Source organism: Natator depressus, chromosome 19 (assembly GCF_965152275.1).
Source record: "Natator depressus isolate rNatDep1 chromosome 19, rNatDep2.hap1, whole genome shotgun sequence".
NCBI lineage: Eukaryota > Metazoa > Chordata > Testudines > Cheloniidae > Natator > Natator depressus.
In genome coordinates, this window is record NC_134252.1 from 13190715 (window position 1) to 13208507 (window position 17793).

Here is a 17793-nt window from a genome sequence, read left to right on the forward strand (position 1 = left end):
GAGACGGTCTTAAAAGGGAAACATTGCACTTCCACAAGAGTTCTGATTACTTTCCACTTTCATCTCCTGCTCCAAATCACACAGAGATCTGAAAAAGAAAGCACAACCTATTGTGGCTCCTTTTGGAGCCCTAATAGGATTTTATTTAAGTACCATGTTTTGTTTGCATTTCTTTTACCCCTTCTCCAATATACACTGCACACATCCTGGGAAAATGCACATTCCTTCTTAGTTTAACCTCCATAACATTATATTAGCCATATTAATTTTACACAAGGTGTAACTGCCTCCCCCGTGCCCACAGAGTTTTTATGCACACCCACTAAAGCAACAATCTGATCCCTCAGAGCCATCCCAAGACTTAGTGTTCCCATCATTCCTCCCCTTTTCCTTTTCTTTTTCCTATGCACACACACAAAATTCTCTTTTGCCTAACATCCCTTGCACTGCGATTACTGTTTTACACAACTGTACCTTGATTACAGTCCCATCTTGTACAACTAGACACAACCATGGGCTGCCAAGTTAAGTTCCAATAGAAACCCCTTACATTCCTTTAGTGATTTTGATTACATTACCCAATAGTCAAATAATTTTGATCAGATTCTCTCTCCGCCTGCTGTCTGCAGCAGTCCCTTATAGACCATTTCTGTGGGAAAAGGGCCCATTTTCCTTCAGAATAGCTGTAAAGTCTTCTGGGGACAGAAGCACAGTGGTGGTAGTAGCCACTCTACCTAACCCCTTTGGATAATTCAATTACCAAGCTTCCATCCAATGTGACTGCACAGAGTTGCACATATGGTTACATTTATATAACTGGGTTTTATCATTAAACAAAAACTTCCTTCTTGTAACACCACAACTGTTACTCTTTAACATCTTCACCACAGTTACCTTTTACCATTTCCACAACTCCCAAATGTTTACTTTCCTCCAAACCCTGTACTATCAATTCCTGCAAAAGATATTTCTAACTTTTTACTCACTTCTTTAAATCACCTACTCCTACATTTAGTTTTTTAAGGTAGTGCAATTTGTCTGTAACAACTTAGCCACCAAGTACAATTATTGCCACACAGCTGCCTTAACCTGTGCTGTCTTTACCCTGAGACTATTCAAAGAGGCAGTAAAACATTTGTCTCCATGGATGCCCATGGATCTTTTACTCCAAAAATTCCAGTGGAATACAGCAGACCTCCATCATACTTTGTCCAAAATAACCAAAAATATTTCACATAAGTATCCAAAGTACCCTCCATTAAAACTTCAGAAAAACAAAAGTGTGGAAAGGCCAGGGGAGAGGAGGGGGAAGAGGTGGAAAGAAACCTCTTCCCTAGATTGTCCCTGGCTAGATTGTCGGGCTCAACGGGTAGTGATCAATGGCTCCATGTCTAGTTGGCAGCCGGTGTCAAGTGGAGTGCCCCAGGGGTCGGTCCTGGGGCCGGTTTTGTTCAATATCTTCATAAATGATCTGGAGGATGGTGTGGATTGCACTCTCAGCAAATTTGCGGATGATACTAAACTGGGAGGAGTGGTAGATACGCTGGAGGGGAGGGATAGGATACAGAAGGACCTAGACAAATTGGAGGATTGGGCCAAAAGAAATCTGATGAGGTTCAATAAGGATAAGTGCAGGGTCCTGCACTTAGGATGGAAGAATCCAATGCACCGCTACAGACTAGGGACCGAATGGCTAGGCAGCAGTTCTGCGGAAAAGGACCTAGGGGTGACAGTGGACGAGAAGCTGGATATGAGTCAACAGTGTGCCCTTGTTGCCAAGAAGGCCAATGGCATTTTGGGATGTATAAGTAGGGGCATAGCGAGCAGATCGAGGGACGTGATCGTTCCCCTCTATTCGACACTGGTGAGGCCTCATCTGGAGTACTGTGTCCAGTTTTGGGCCCCACACTACAAGAAGGATGTGGATAAATTGGAGAGAGTCCAGCGAAGGGCAACAAAAATGATTAGGGGTCTAGAGCACATGACTTATGAGGAGAGGCTGAGGGAGCTGGGATTGTTTAGTCTGCAGAAGAGAAGAATGAGGGGGGATTTGATAGCTGCTTTCAACTACCTGAAAGGGGGTTCCAAAGAGGATGGCTCTAGACTGTTCTCAATGGTAGCAGATGACAGAACGAGGAGTAATGGTCTCAAGTTGCAATGGGGGAGGTTTAGATTGGATATTAGGAAAAACTTTTTCACTAAGAGGGTGGTGAAACACTGGAATGCGTTACCTAGGGAGGTGGTAGAATCTCCTTCCTTAGAGGTTTTTAAGGTCAGGCTTGACAAAGCCCTGGCTGGGATGATTTAACTGGGAATTGGTCCTGCTTCGAGCAGGGGGTTGGACTAGATGACCTTCTGGGGTCCCTTCCAACCCTGATATTCTATGATTCTATGATTCTATGAAACCAATTAAGCCTGTCCAGTCAGTTTAAAGTATAGGCTACCAGCAGCAAATTAAGTAAACTGAGAAAAAGAAGAAGGAAAAGAAGAAAAGGATATAGTTAACTCTGAGCCAAGAGTAGGCTCCCTGGGTTGAAACAGTAGGGAACCCTTATCCCCAGGTTCTCATCCTGGCTCTGGGAGAAGAGTGGGAGTTGTTACCTGCTCCTGCAAACCCTGCCATTTTGCACTTTGAAACCCTTTTTTTCCCTCCCTCTCCACTCCCCCAGGACCAAGTCCCAGCTCCAGTCTCTAAAGGTTGTCTGTTAACTCTGCTTTTGACTCTAAACCCTGTTGTGCCAAATCATCTTTAACCACCCCTAACTAAATTACAACCCTTCAGCAGCCCTTGCTGAAGCAGCACCAAACTTGAAAGATTCCTGGCAGCTTCCCATAATGCTGCCCTTACTTCAAACCTCTCACAAGCAGACTGAAGTGCCTCCTTTCCCTGGAAGGCATTCAGTCCCAATGGGCAGGGACCGTCTTCCACTACCCATATACCAAAGGAGAGTGGGCTCCTCAGCCACCCCCCATCCCTCTGGGTCCCCTAATACTGCCTCCATTTCCTTTTTAATCTCATCCCAGGTTGACCCCTGAACCAGGTATGGGCCCTGGCTCTTTCTTATCCATTTATCCAAAAAATCCTTTACCCTGGCTTGCCAGAACCCGCAACTACCATCACGACAGTTCGCTATACCCCCTCCAAGCAGCTGCGCGGACTGTTGGGGAGCGGGACTTACAGGCTGCCACTCACCTATCCGATGCGATGTATCCGAGTCGTGGCACCAAGACGTTAGGAGGCTTATTCCTTCACCCGCTTACTTCCCTGGTCCTTCTCGCATGAACAGAGAGCAACAATACCCGAAGTCCAAAGGTGCAAACAATTCCATGTTTATTGGGGTGAACTTCCAGCAAGCATGATTCCAGTTTCCTTCCTTAGTGTCCCCCTTCTCAGCTCTGACACAACAGAGCCTTAACTGTGTCCCTATTCCCATTGCCCCCCGTTAGTAAAACATGATTCCAATTTCCCCACCCACATTCCCTGTTCCCATTTCCCCCCCACTTCCTGATTGACTGCAGACTATATAGTAAAACTTGAGTTCTGCTTAGCTATACCTTAACCAATCATTTTACTGAAATTTAACTAACCAATCCTAACATATTGTAACATGATTATTTAACCAATTATATCCCACCACCTTAATTAGTTTACACCCAGCAAAATTAATTATATGGCAGACAGAAACAATCACAGAACCAGACAGAGATTATACAGACAAACAATAGGGAAATGGGGACTACAGTAATAGAACAACACAGAAATGAGGATTTCACATCCCAGCCATTGATAAGTGAGTTCTTGCCAGACAGGATGCTACTAAACTAAGTTTCCTTTTACATCTTCTAGGCACTTCCCTTTCTCTGGAGACGATGGGCATTATCAGGACAGGATTGTATTCCTAACAGCCCAATAGCACCATATTTCAATGTGACTAGGTTGGAATGCGAGGATGTGACCGTTCGCTTCCCGGCTTATGGCTGCCTCTGCTGCTTAGCCAAAGGCCTTGGCCTAAGCACAGGGCCTCAGACTGTCACAGTAAGAGAAGGCCCTTACACCGGCAGACAGTGATTTTGATTCTCTCTTTTATACCTCTATGACTAGCTAAGTGATAAGAATACACCTAAATTAGAGTATAGGGCTTTACAGACAGGCCTGAATATCTATATCCTAACAGCCAGCCCAGTCTCCTTCCAGAGAGACAGATCTAGAAATCCAGAGATTTAATTTGGTGGGTTTGTTTCTCAGAGTGCCCATGGCTCAAAATCACAAAAGAAAGAAGGGGCGGTGGGGGGGGGGGCAGTGAAAGATAAAACAGGGTAGATGAATTCAGTAGAGTGAAAAGGAAATTCTGTTAGTTACAGTGCCTGTTTAATGCCTTTGATTCATCTGCTAGTACAACTGCTGGCTGAAGAACAGATGACGTATCAGCCTGATTATCTCTCTATTCTCTTTCTCGCTCTCTGTGCCGCAACTCTGCCTACTACCAGTTTCCTGTCGAGAGCTGTCTCCCTCCACAAGCATGTCTGCCATTCCCGGAGAAGAGACAAGTGTTACCCACAGTAATCCCCTGACATGGTTGTGTGTGTCTGGGACAGCTGTCCCTCCTTTCCTTGCAAATGAGCTACTCAGATCAGATTTGTAGTGAGCAGTCTCGCATGACCGCACTGAAACGAAGCCAGAGGTCTCAGGGGGAAGAGAGGGCACTGGAGGAAAACTCAGGGCTCCACATGCGGCAGGTGGGAGGAATCAGTGGGGCTTTGTTTCTGGGGTGCCCGGGATGCCCAAGTGTGAATGCACATGTGTTGGAGAGATAGCGGAGGCAGGGTGGGACACAGTGAGTTTCCCTACAAGACGTGCTTATAGCTTTTTCTTCAGGCTGTGTCCAATGTGCCTTTGCTCATTTGTGGTGTGCAAAGGGCACTGAGCACTGAGACGACAGGGGAGGGATCAGTTGATAAATAGCCCTGTTCTCTTCATTCCCTCTGAAGCATCTGGCGCTTGTCACTGTTGGAAGACAGGATACTGGGCTAGATGGACCATTGGTCTGACCCAGTATGGCCATTCTTACATAATTTGATTTTCATGGGCTTTTATTTTTGCTGCAGCATTAACACAGTGAGATCCAGCAGGCTCCTGGGAATAATTTTTAACCAGCCAGGAACTGCAATGCCATTAAAAAAAACTCAACCAAGCAACGTGGTTTCCCTTTGAACCCTGAGATCAACCTCTGCCCCTATGAGAAGCCACCATGCCCTGGAATGTTCACACGATCAGATACTCTGTCAATTTACATTGCATTGTGCTATGAGATCAGACAGGGTCCTTGCAGCTACGGCCCCTGTTGCTTTTCTTACCTGCGCCCTCATGTACCAGTATTGCCAATGCTAATGACTCAAAGAGCTTGACAGTCAGGCACTGTAGCCACATTCTGGGCTGCCAGGAGAAGCTAATGTCCTGTTGCTTGCACCCAGCCCATCAAAGCTCTTCTCCTGAACCAAGAAACGTCTTTACAATAAAAATCACTGATTTCTTGGCCCTGAGGCCAGGCAAGACCAGCTGTGACTACACACTGGGCATGGGGCAGTTGCTCTTCACTTCTGGGTGAGTCCTGTTGTGGGGACAGTTTGACAGTTTGACCGTGTGCTTGATTGGTTGTTTGAAAAGTGTGAATTGGGAGTGCTTTGTTCCAGGTGAGCCTTGAGTGGGCCTGACTGTTATAAAAAGCCAGTCAGCTGCGAATCATAGAATCATAGAATATCAGGGTTGGAAGGGACCTCAGGAGGTCATCTAGTCCAACCCCCTGCTCAAAGCAGGACCAATCCCCAACTAAATCATCCCAGCCAGGGTTTTGTCAAGTCTGACCTTAAAAACTTCAAAGGAAGGAGATTCCACCACCTTCCTAGGTAACGCATTCCAGTGTTCCACCACCCTCCCAGTGAAAAAGTTTTTCCTAATATCCAACCTAAACCTCCCCCACTGCAACTTGAGACCATTACTCCTTGTTCTGTCATCTGCTACCACTGAGAACAGTCTAGATCCATCCTCTTTGGAACCCCCTTTCAGGTAGTTGAAAGCAGCTATCAAATCCCCCCTCATTCTTCTCTTCTGCAGACTAAACAATCCCAGTTCCCTCAGCCTCTCCTCATAAGTCATGTGTTCCAGTCCCCTAATCAATTTTGTTGCTCTCCGCTGGACTCTTTCCAATTTTTCCACATCCTTCTTGTAGTGTGGGGCCCAAAACTGGACACAGTACTCCAGATGAGGCCTCACCAATGTCGAATAGAGGGGAACGATCACGTCCCTCGATCTGCTGGCAATGCCCCTATATATACATCCCAAAATGCCATTGGCCTTCTTGGCAACAAGGGCACACTGTTGACTCATATCCAGCTTCTCATCCACTGCCACCCCTAGGTCCTTTTCTGCAGAACTGCTGCCGAGCCATTCGGTCCCTAGTCTGTAGCGGTGCATGGGATTCTTTCATCCTAAGTGCAGGATTCTGCACTTGTCCTTGTTGAACCTCATCAGATTTCTTTTGGCCCAATCCTCTAATTTGTCTAGGGCCCTCTGTATCCTATCCCTACCCTCCAGCGTATCTACCTCTCCTCCCAGTTTAGTGTCATCTTCAAACTTGCTGAGGGTGCAATCCACACCATCCTCCAGATCATTTATGAAGATATTGAACAAAACCAGCCCGAGGACTGACCCTTGGGGCACTCCACTTGATACCGGCTGCCAACTAGACATGGAGCCATTGATCACTACCCGTTGAGCCCGACGATCTAGCCAGCTTTCTATCCACCTTATAGTCCATTCATCCAGCCCATACTTCTTTAACTTGTTGGCAAAAATACTGTGGGAGACCGTATCAGAAGCTTTGCTAAAGTCAAGGAACAACATGTCCACCGCTTTCCCCTCATCCACAGATCCAGTTATCTCATCATAGAAGGCAATTAGATCAGTCAGGCATGACTTGCCCTTGGTGAATCCATGCTGACTGTTCCTGATCACTTTCCTCTCCTCTAAGTGCTTCAGAATTGATTCCTTGAGGACCTGCTCCATGATTTTTCCAGGGATTGAAGTGAAGCTGACTGGCCTGTAGTTCCCAGGATCCTCCTCCTTTCCTCTTTGAAAGATGGGCACTACATTAGCCTTTTTCCAGTCATCTGGGACTTCCCCCGATCGCCATGAGTTTTCAAAGATAATGGCCAATGGCTCTGCAATCACATCCACCAACTCCTTTAGCACTCTCGGATGCAGCGCATCCGGCCCCATGGACTTGTGCTTCTCCAGCTTTTCTAAATAGTTCCAAACCACTTCTTTCTCCACAGAGGGCTGGTCACCTCCTCCCCATGTTGTGCTGCCCAGTGCAGTAGTCTGGGAGCTGACCTTCTTCGTGAAGACAGAGACAAAAAAAGCATTGAGTACATTAGCTTTTTCCACATTCTCTGTCACTAGGTTGCCTCCCTCATTCAGTAAGGGGCCCACACTTTCCTTGACTTTCTTCTTGTTGCTAACATACCTGAAGAAACCCTTCTTGTTACTCTTAACATCTCTTGCTAGCTGCATCTCCAGGTGTGATTTGGCCTTCCTGATTTCACTCCTGCATGCCTGAGCAATATTTTTATACTCTTCCCTGGTCATTTGTACAAGCTTCCACTTCTTGTAAACTTCTTTTTTTTGTTTAAGATCAGCAAGGATTTCACTGTTAAGCCAAGCTGGTCGCCTGCCATATTTACTATTCTTTTTACACATCGGGATGGTTTGTCCCTGTAACCTCACTAAGGATTCTTTAAAATACAGCCAACCAGCTGAGCAGCGAACAGCAGAGAGGCTAACAGAGGGAGTTGGCCTGGGGAGAGCCCACTGAGGCTTACATCTTGCCGGCTTCTCTGAGTAGTTACTACAACTCCTGAGGAAGCTCGTAGAAGGAAGGTAATATGGATGGGGAGTGTTCAGCTGTTGTGACCTGCACTGGATGTGCCATGTTTGTCTTTCTTCCACAGGACAGAAGCGACTTTGTCTGTACAAAGTGCAAGCTGGTCTCCATATTGGAAGAGAAGATTCAAGGTCTGGAGAAACAAGTATCAACCCTGCGTTGCATAAGAGAAACTGAAGATTTCCTGAACAGACATGAGGATATGCTTCTACAGACACAACCTTCTGAAGATTCAGAGCAGGCTGCACTGCGGGGACAGGAGGATGGTGAAGAAATTTGGCAGCATGTGACCTCCAGAAGAAGAAAGGGGAGCGTCCATGTACCAGCAACGCAGATACAGGTAAGTAACCGTTTTCATGTTCTCTCCACAGGTACTAATGTGGAGAGTGGACTAGATGATACATCTGAGGGAAGGGAACAGAAGGAGACTCTGCTGATTGGAAGGCATGAGATTCACTGTCCTAGGGTTGGGGGTTCCACGACCACCGCTCCCAAGAGAAGGAGGCGGGTGGTGATGGTCGGGGACTCTCTCCTCAGGGGGACTGAGTCATGTATCTGCCGCCCCGACCGGGAAAACCGAGAAGTCTGCTGCTTGCCAGGAGCTAGGATTCACGATGTGACGGAGAGACTGCCGAGACTCATCAAGCCCTCGGATCGCTACCCCTTCCTGCTTCTTCACGTGGGCACCAATGATACTGCCAAGAATGAGCTTGAGCGGATCACTGCAGACTACGTGGCTCTGGGAAGAAGGATAAAGGAGTTTGAGGTGCAAGTGGTGTTCTCGTCCATCCTCCCTGTGGAAGGAAAAGACCTGGGTAGAGACCGTCGAATCGTGGAAGTCAATGAATGGCTACACAGGTGGTGTCGGAGAGCAGGCTTTAGATTCTTTCACCACTGGATGGTGTTTCAAGAAGGAGGAGTGCTATTCAGAGACGGGCTCCACCTAACGAAGAGAGGGAAGAGCATCTTCGCAAGCAGGCTGGCTAACCTAGTGAGGAGGGCTTTAAACTAGGTTCACCGGGGGAAGGAGACCAAAGCCCTGAGGTAAGTGGGTGGAGGACGCACGAGCAGGAGTGTGCGAGAGGGGAGGGCTCCTGCCTCATACTGAGAAAGAGGGACCATCAGCGAGTTATCTCAAGTGCCTATACAGAAATGCAAGAAGCCTGGGAAACAAGCAGGGAGAACTGGAAGTCCTGGCACAGTCAAGGAATTATGATGTGATTGGAATAACAGAGACTTGGTGGGATAACTCACATGACTGGAGTACTGTCATGGATGGATATAAACTGTTCAGGAAGGACAAGGAGGGCAGAAAAGGTGGGGGAGTTGCACTGTATGTAAGAGAGCAGTATGACTGCTCAGAGCTCCGGTATGAAACTGCAGAAAAACCTGAGAGTCTCTGGATTAAGTTTAGAAGTGTGAGCAACAAGGGTGATGTTGTGGTGGGAGTCTGCTATAGATCACCAGACCAGAGGGATGAAGTGGACGAGGCTTTCTTCCGGCAACTAAAGGAAGTTACTAGACGCAGGCCCTGGTTCTCATGGGAGACTTCAATCACCCTGATATCTGCTGGGAGAGCAATACAGCGATGCACAGGCAATCCAGGACGTTTTTGGAACGTGTAGGGGACAATTTCCTGGTGCAAGTGCTGGAGAAATCAACTAGGGGCAGGGCTCTTCTCGACCTGCTGCTCACAAATTGGGAAGAATTAGTAGGGGAAGCAAAAGTGGCTGAGAACCTGGGAGGCAGTGACCATGAGATGATTGAGTTCAGGATCCTGACACAGGAAAGAAAGAAGAGCAGCAGAATATGGACCCTGGACTTCAGAAAAGCAGACTTTGACTCCCTCAGGGAACTGATGGGCAGGATCCCCTGGGAGAATAACATGAGGGGGAAAGGAGTCCAGGAGAGCTGGCTGTATTTTAAAGAATCCTTATTGACGTTACAGGGACCCGATGTGTAGAAAGAATAGTAAATATGGCAGGCGACTAGCTTGGCTTCACAGTGAAATCCTTGCTGATCTTAAACACAAAAAAGAAGCTTACAAGAAGTGGAAGACTGGACAAATGACCAGGGAAGAGTATAAAAATATTGCTCGGGCATGCAGGAGTGAAATCAGGAAGGCCAAATCACACCTGGAGTTGCAGCTAGCAAGAGATGTTAAGAGTAACAAGAAGGGTTTCTTCAGGTATGTTAGCAACAAGAAGAAAGTCAAGGAAAGTGTGGGCCCCTTACTGAATGAGGGAGGCAACCTAGTGACAGAGGATGTGGAAAAAGCTAATGTGAGTAATGTGAGTAATGCTTTTTTTGCCTCTGTCTTCACGAAGAAGGTCAGCTCCCAGACTACTGCACTGGGCAGCACAACATGGGGAGGAGGTGGCCAGCCCTCTGTGGAGAAAGAAGTGGTTTGGGACTATTTAGAAAAGCTGGACAAGCACAAGTCCATGGGGCCGGATGCGCTGCATCCGAGAGTGCTAAAGGAGTTGATGGATGTGATTGCAGAGCCTTTGGCCATTATCTTTGAAAACTCATGGCGATTGGGGGAGGTCCCGGACGACTGGAAAAAGGCTAATGTAATGCCCATCTTTAAAAGAGGGAAGAAGGAGGATCCTGGGAACTACAGGCCAGTCAGCTTCACTTCAATCCCTGGAAAAATCATGGAGCAGGTCCTCAAGGAATCAATTCTGAAGCACTTAGAGGAGAGGAAAGTGATCAGGAACAGTCAGCATGGATTCACCAAGGGCAAGTCATGCCTGACTGATCTAATTGCCTCCTATGATGCGATAACTGGCTCTGTGGATGAAGGGAAAGCAGTGGACGTGTTGTTCCTTGACTTTAGCAAAGCTTTTGACATGGTCTCCCACAGTTTTCTTGCCAACAAGTTAAAGAAGTATGGGCTGGATGAATGGACTATAAGGTGGATAGAAAGCTGGCTAGATCATCGGGCTCAACGGGTAGTGATCAATGGCTCCATGTCTAGTTGGCAGTGGAGTGCCCCAAGGGTCAGTCCTCGGGCTGGTTTTGTTCAATATCTTCATTAATGATCTGGAGGATGGAATGGATTGCACCCTCAGCAAGTTTGAAGATGATACTAAACTGGGAGGAGAGGTAGATACGCTGGAGGGTAGGGATAGGATACAGAGGGCCCTAGACAAATTAGAGGATTGGGCCAAAAGAAATCTGATGAGGTTCAACAAGGACAAGTGCAGAGTCCTGCACTTAGGACGGAAGAATCCCATGCACCGCTACAGACTAGGGACCGAAGGGCTAGGCAGCAGTTCTGCAGAAAAGGACCTAGGGGTTACAGTGGACGAGAAGCTGGATATGAGTCAACAGTGTGCCCTTGTTGCCAAGAAGGCCAATGGCATTTTGGGCTGTGTAAGTAGGGGCATTGCCAGCAGATTGAGGGACGTGATCGTTCCCCTCTCTTTGACATTGGTGAGGCGTCCAGTTTTGGGCCCCACACTACAAGAAGGATGTGGAAAAATTGGAAAGAGTCCAGCGGAGGGCAACAAAAATTATTAGGGGACTGGAACACATGACTTATGAGGAGAGGCTGAGGGAACTGGGATTGTTTAGTCTGCGAAAGAGAAGAATGAGGGGGGATTTGATAGCTGCTTTCAACTACCTGAAAGGGGGTTCCAAAGAGGATGGATCTAGGCTGTTCTCAGTGGTAGCATATGACAAAACGAGGAGTAATGGTCTCAAGTTGCAGTGGGGGAGGTTTAGATTGGATATTAGGAAAAACTTTTTCACTAGGAGGGTGGTGAAACACTGGAATGGGTTACCTAGGGAGGTGATGGAATCTCCTTCCTTAGATATTTTTAAGGTCAGGCTTGACAAAGCCCTGGCTGGGACGATTTAGTTGGGGATTGGTCCTGCTTTGAGCAGGGGGTTGGACTAGATGACCTCCTGAGGTCCCTTCCAACCCTGATATTCTATGCTTCTAGGAAAGCTGGGCTGAAGTTGAAGTAGGGCAAAGTGAACAGCTGTGTCATTATCCACCCTTGCAGGGCTGGGGTCATGGAATCCCGCTCCCACGGATGTGCCGTCAGCCATTGTGCAGAAAGGCCCTCAGAGGATTCACAAGCGGCCTCAAGAAAGAACAACAATAAAAAAGAGTCATCATCATCATGTTCCTATTACACCTCTGGCGTTTAGGGCAGTGATGAAGCTCCTCCACTCCTGACTGTTTCTGGCAAGTCTTTCAATGGTTCCTCAGCTGTGCCCCAGGTTTTTCAGCTCAGCTTCCACAGCTCTTCACCAGGTTGTTTTTGGGTGTCCTTGTTTTCGCTTGCTTTCAGGTGTCCATCATATTGCTACTCTGGTGATGGAATCAGTTTCCATCCGAAGCACATGACCGATCCATCGCCAGCGCCTCCTGGCAACGATGGGGCTCAGATCCTCTTGGTTGCGCTGTGTCAACAGACCTTGGTTTGAGATTGTTCTGGGCCCAAAGATACGGAGGATTTTTCTGAGGCAGGCTGTTGGAAATGACGATGGTTTGGACATGTCCGACTTTCTCAGTCCCTACCCTTCTGCACTATAACGTAGTGTGGAAAGCATGCAGCTCTGATAAATCTTGAGTTTGGTTTTGGTGTTGTATTTTGATGATTTCCAGACTGTATTTAAGCTCCTGAAGGTGTTCCTGGCTTTATTGATTTTGTTCCGGATGTACTGGCTTGTTCCACCATCCTGGCTGATGGTGCTGCTCAAATTTTTGAATGTTTCTACATTGGTGAGAACATAATCCTCTAAAAAAAGAAAAAAAAGAGTGGATGGGAAATATTCATTATTGTTCTTTTCTTTCCTCATGAAACAGCATGAGTGTCTCTCTGTTTATCCTCATCATAGGGCCTACCAGCCTCACTCATGAACCACAAGCCATTGTGCAAGGTGCTGTGCAAACAGAACAAAAAGGCAGTTCCCACCTCCACAGAGCTTGTTGCTTATATTGCCCCCATCACTGGCATTTCTGAACAGGGAATTGAACCCAGATCTGCAGGGTCCCTAGCCAGGTCTATATACAGAATTCTGCCAGGAGTATTATGTAGGTCAAGGGTGGGAAGAGGTGTGATCCCTAACTGGCAGAGCTGCACCTGCAGAAGCCCTTAGAGTAGACATAGTTATGCTGCCAAACCTGTGTTTTTACTGTATAACTTGTTTCGTTTGGTGCAGTGTGTGTGCTTTTACTATAGTGGTACAGAGTGTAGCTTTGGTGGTATAGCTTATCCACAGTGGGAGTGCTTTGCTGGTATAGTACACCAGCACTTTTGTATCAGCAAAGCTCCTAGTGTATTCATGACCCCAGTCTAGCACCCAAACTATCAATCTATTAGAAGTGGACAGAAAACATGGATTTCCATTATGCAGGTAATTCCAACATTTCGAAATTGGTTTTCAGTCTCAATCAAAATAAAATGAATAATAATTCTTTAAAAATTTCAATTCAGAACCATCAAAATATTTCCTGTCAAATCATTTTGATGCTGTTTTGTTTCAGTAAGGTAAAAACATTCATTTCAAGGTCAAACTATTGTACCAGAATATAAAACAGTCAATATAATATATTTATGTAATATAAAAGTCAAAACAAAGTGAAACTGAAATGATAAAGCTGAAATGAAACATTTCAACATTATTGAAACAAAGTATTTCAACAAGATAGAACTGAAATGAGAAAGACAAGCATATTAACCATTAGAACAACTCACCAAGGGTTGTGGCAAATTCACCATCATGGGCAATTTTAAAATCTAGATTGGATGTTTTCTAAAAGGTCTGCTCTAGGAATTGTTTTGGGAAAGTTCCATGGTCTGTGTGATGCAGGAGGTCAGACTAGATGATTGACATAGCTCTTCCTGCCTTCAAGTCTATGACTGTATGATGAAATGATTTGTTTTGACTTTTTTTCCAATCAAAAATTTCATTGAAACTGACACATTCCCAAAATGATTCAATATCAATGAAACTGCATGTTCCAACAGAAAAACCAATCGCTGAAAACTTTTCAACCATCTCAACAATCTGCCTATCTTTGGTACTTATACAGCCTCCTTTATTATAGTATCTGAGCCCTGCACTATCTGGCAATGTATTTACCCTCACCACAAGCACTGGGCCATACTTACTTATTCTACACTGTGGCTGGTTTTACGCAAAGGAAATCTAAATCTCTTGTGTCCACAATCTAATAAGCACAGGATTTTTCACAAGGTTTCCCCCACATTTCCAGCTTGGCCAAATATCCCTCTCCTAGACCAGGAATTGCAAAGGCAGCATGACAACAAATGAGCAGAGTGGAGGGGAAGATCCCCCAAAACCAAAAGCAGTGACAGGGACTGGTGTCAACTTCAGTAATATCTGGTTGAAGTTTGGGTCCGTTTTATTTCATTGAAGACCATTTGTAAAGCTGGGCAAAAAATGCCTCCCCCACCTAGAAAAAATGTTCCATTGCTTTGAAATTTCTCTTTTATTTTTGTTTTTTCAATATACAAGCCCTAAAAAAAGTTTTTTTCCCCAAAATTGGAACATTTTAACCCCAAACTGAACATTTTTACTAGAAACTGAAAAAACATACCCCAAATTAGTTTTTTTCCCCACATTTAAAAAAAATGTAGACCAGAAGGAAAATTTTCCTCAAAAAAATTCAATTTAGTTGAAATGTTAAAGTTTCTGGGAGAAAATAATGATCAGCTCTATCAGTTAGCTTGTACTTACAAAACAAAGCCGTGTGTCATCCCATCTGTGTCAGTAGAGAGCATATGGCAGAGTTCATGGTACATCTTTTAAATCCCACTCTGCTGGTTGGAGGACATGATCTTGTCCACTGCTGTACCCTGCTCTGAACATATGTCATTTAACTCCCACTTAAATCTATCTTTCTTTGAGATAGCAAGGGCTAAGTACCTATGGAGAAAGGCCCAGTCTGAACAGAGGAGAATGCAGGATGAGTGGTGGGAGAGGAAAGCTGCAGAAATTCAGCATTATACAGATACAAACAATGCAAAGATGTTCTTTGACTCTCTCAAAGCAGTCTACGGACCATCTAAATCTGGCACAGCCCTCTTGAAGTCAGCAGATGCCACAACCCTCATCAAAGACAAGGAGGGAATTGTACAGAGATGGGCTGAACACTTCAATAGTCTACTTAATAGACCACCCACAGTCGATCAGCATGTCCTTGATCATTTACCCGAGAAACCCCTCAAATAGAATCTCGACCTCCCTCCATCAATTGAGGAAGTTATGAAAGCCATCAAACAACTGAACTCTGGCAAAGTCTCCGGAAAGGATAGTATTCCAGCAGAATTGTATAAAGTAGCAGGCCCCAAGGCTATTGAGGTGTTTCATGACATCTTGAGTAACATTTGGGAGGAAGAAGAAATGTCACAAGACTTCAAAGATGCTATTATTGTATCACTGTTCAAAAACAAAGGCAGCAAACCCGACTGTGGAAACTACAGAGGTGTTGCTGTCCTCTATACAGCAGGGAAAATACTAGCTCACATTCTGTTGAACAGACACATTGCAAACATATCTGAGGAGAATCTGCTAGAAGTGTGGTTTCAGATCAGGTCACAGTACTACGGACATGATCTTTGTCACAAGGCAGGTCCAGGAAAATTGTTTAGAGCAGAACATGGACCTGTCTGCAGTTTTCATCAATTTGACCACAGCTTTTGATGTGGTCAATAGAGAGGGTCTATGGGCTGTTCTGCATGAACTGGGCTGCCCAAGAAGGTTCATTCAAATCATCCGTCTATTCCATGACCACATGACAGTGCAAGTGCTCGCCAGTGGTGACTTTTCTGACACATTCGAAATCTTGAATGGAGTGAAGCAAGGCTGCGTACTTGTTCCAATGCTGTTCAACTTGTTCTTTGCCTGTGTCCTCGGCCGTGCCACAAGGGACTTGGATCAGGGGATATACAACCGCTACCGACTCAATGGCTCCCTCTTTGATCTTTGAAGACTCAATGCTAAGACCAAGACGCTAGAGAGATTTCTCGTCGAGGCACTTTTTGCAGAAGACTGCACCTTGATGGCCTATAGATATGATGACCTTCAGGTCATCGTTGATAGATTTTCTGAAGCATCCCAGCTCTTTGGCCTCACCATCGGTCTGGGGAAGACAGAGGTCTTGTTCCAACCAGCACCTCATTCCAATGCCCCAGTGCCAGCCATCTTCATCCAAGGCACACAGCTGAAAAATGTGGATCAATTCAAGTATTTGGGCAGCACCATCTCAAGTGATGGTTCCCTTTATAAGGAAATTTCCTCTAGAATTAGTAAAGCCAGCCAGGCCCTTGGACAACTCTGAACAAAAGTCCTTAACCAATACAACATTCATCTCTCTACCCAATTGAAGATCTATAGTGCAGTGGTTCTAATGTCTTTCCTGAGACGTGGATGCTTTATAGACGTCACATTAAACAGCTTGAGCAATTTCATATGCTCATACGCGCTCATACGCGTTCCCTCCGCTCAATAATGAGCATTCACTGGCAGGACAGAGTGACCGATATTAAGGTCCTTGAAAGAGCAAACACAACCAGTATTGAGGAACTGTTACTGAGAGCACAATTTAGGTGGACCGGACATGTCATCAGAATGGAAGACCGCCGTCTCCCAGAACAGATCTGGTGTGGAGAGCTGAGTCAGGATCACAGAAAGAAGGGTCGTCTGTATCAGCGCTTCAAAGATAACCTGAAAGAGGCCTCCAGTGGGTTGGCATCAATCTCAAAGAACTTGAGCAAATGGCTCAGAACAGGACTCACTGGTGGTCTCTGACAACATTAGCATGAGCGGGATCGACAAACTCATCTCCAGGCGGCACATGAAAGGTGCCACAGAGCTGCATCATCAATCATCATAGATACAGACTTCCCATGCCCTCGGTGCGACCCACTCTGTGTATCAGGGTTCGGACTTCGGAGTCACATGCATAGCCATAGATGAGAACTACAATAAGTCAGCAGCAGCAGCAATGGACTACCACAGCCCTTGCCATGCACAGGTGAAGATGAGAGCATACAAGGCAGGAGAATGAAACCTCCACAGCTGCTTTGATGATGATGCATGTGCTGCAGAGTGCACAGCCCAGACAGTACACTTTAGTAGTGATGCCCAGCCTCTCTACTGCAGGAAAGGCAGGGTAGCAATTTATTTAAAGCATCCGTAATGGTACTCTTATCTTTAAACTGATAATGTCTCATCCAAATGTTCCATCAAAAGGCTTGATGGGAAGAGTTTGTATTTTGAAATAAATATTTCCACACAGTGTGCAAAATATCTAATCATGTATTTATCCTTAAGTACTTCCAAAAGTCAACATAATTATTCTAGTCCCATTAAATTTAATTTGCAGTAAATTATGCATTTAGCTTTAAGTTGAGGTTGCTATGCTGGTTAGAGTCAAGATAAAGCTTCTGCTATTTATAAAGCAGTATTTCAGTGCAGATACAAAAGGGTTGTGATTAAAAAAAAGCCCAGCTCAGATAGTTTGGGGGAATTCCAGATAGGGATCCTACCAAAATCCACCCTAATCTAGATAGCAATCTAGTTTTGCATACCGCCCCCAACCTATTGTGATAATATTAACGCCCAAACAATTGCATGGGTTTTAGCTGTCAAAAGAATTTGCATCCAGCCTGAAAATTTGGTTTCCCTGCAAACAAAATTTGTATAAAACCAACGAATGATTTAATTATATTATTAACGTCTTCAGAAGAGGGGCCCAAGAAGAGGAGAAGGGTTCACAGTACAAGTGATAACGCTGACTTTATCTGTGGTTTGTTTACGGTGTATGGGTGGTCAGAATAGAGACGGTATACTTACTGATCCAGGTCCA

At 45.6% G+C, this 17793-nt stretch overlaps 1 long non-coding RNA gene across 1 annotated transcript in view; it reads right to left on the minus strand.

Annotated features, from left to right (window-relative positions):
* Positions 1-12646: 12646 nt before the first annotated feature.
* Positions 12647-17793, minus strand: part of LOC141974727 (uncharacterized) — a 187545-nt gene continuing 182398 nt past the window's right edge. The window contains exon 3 of the long non-coding RNA XR_012635800.1: positions 12647-12694. This is a non-coding gene — a long non-coding RNA (uncharacterized LOC141974727). The remainder of the gene's footprint in view (positions 12695-17793) is intronic.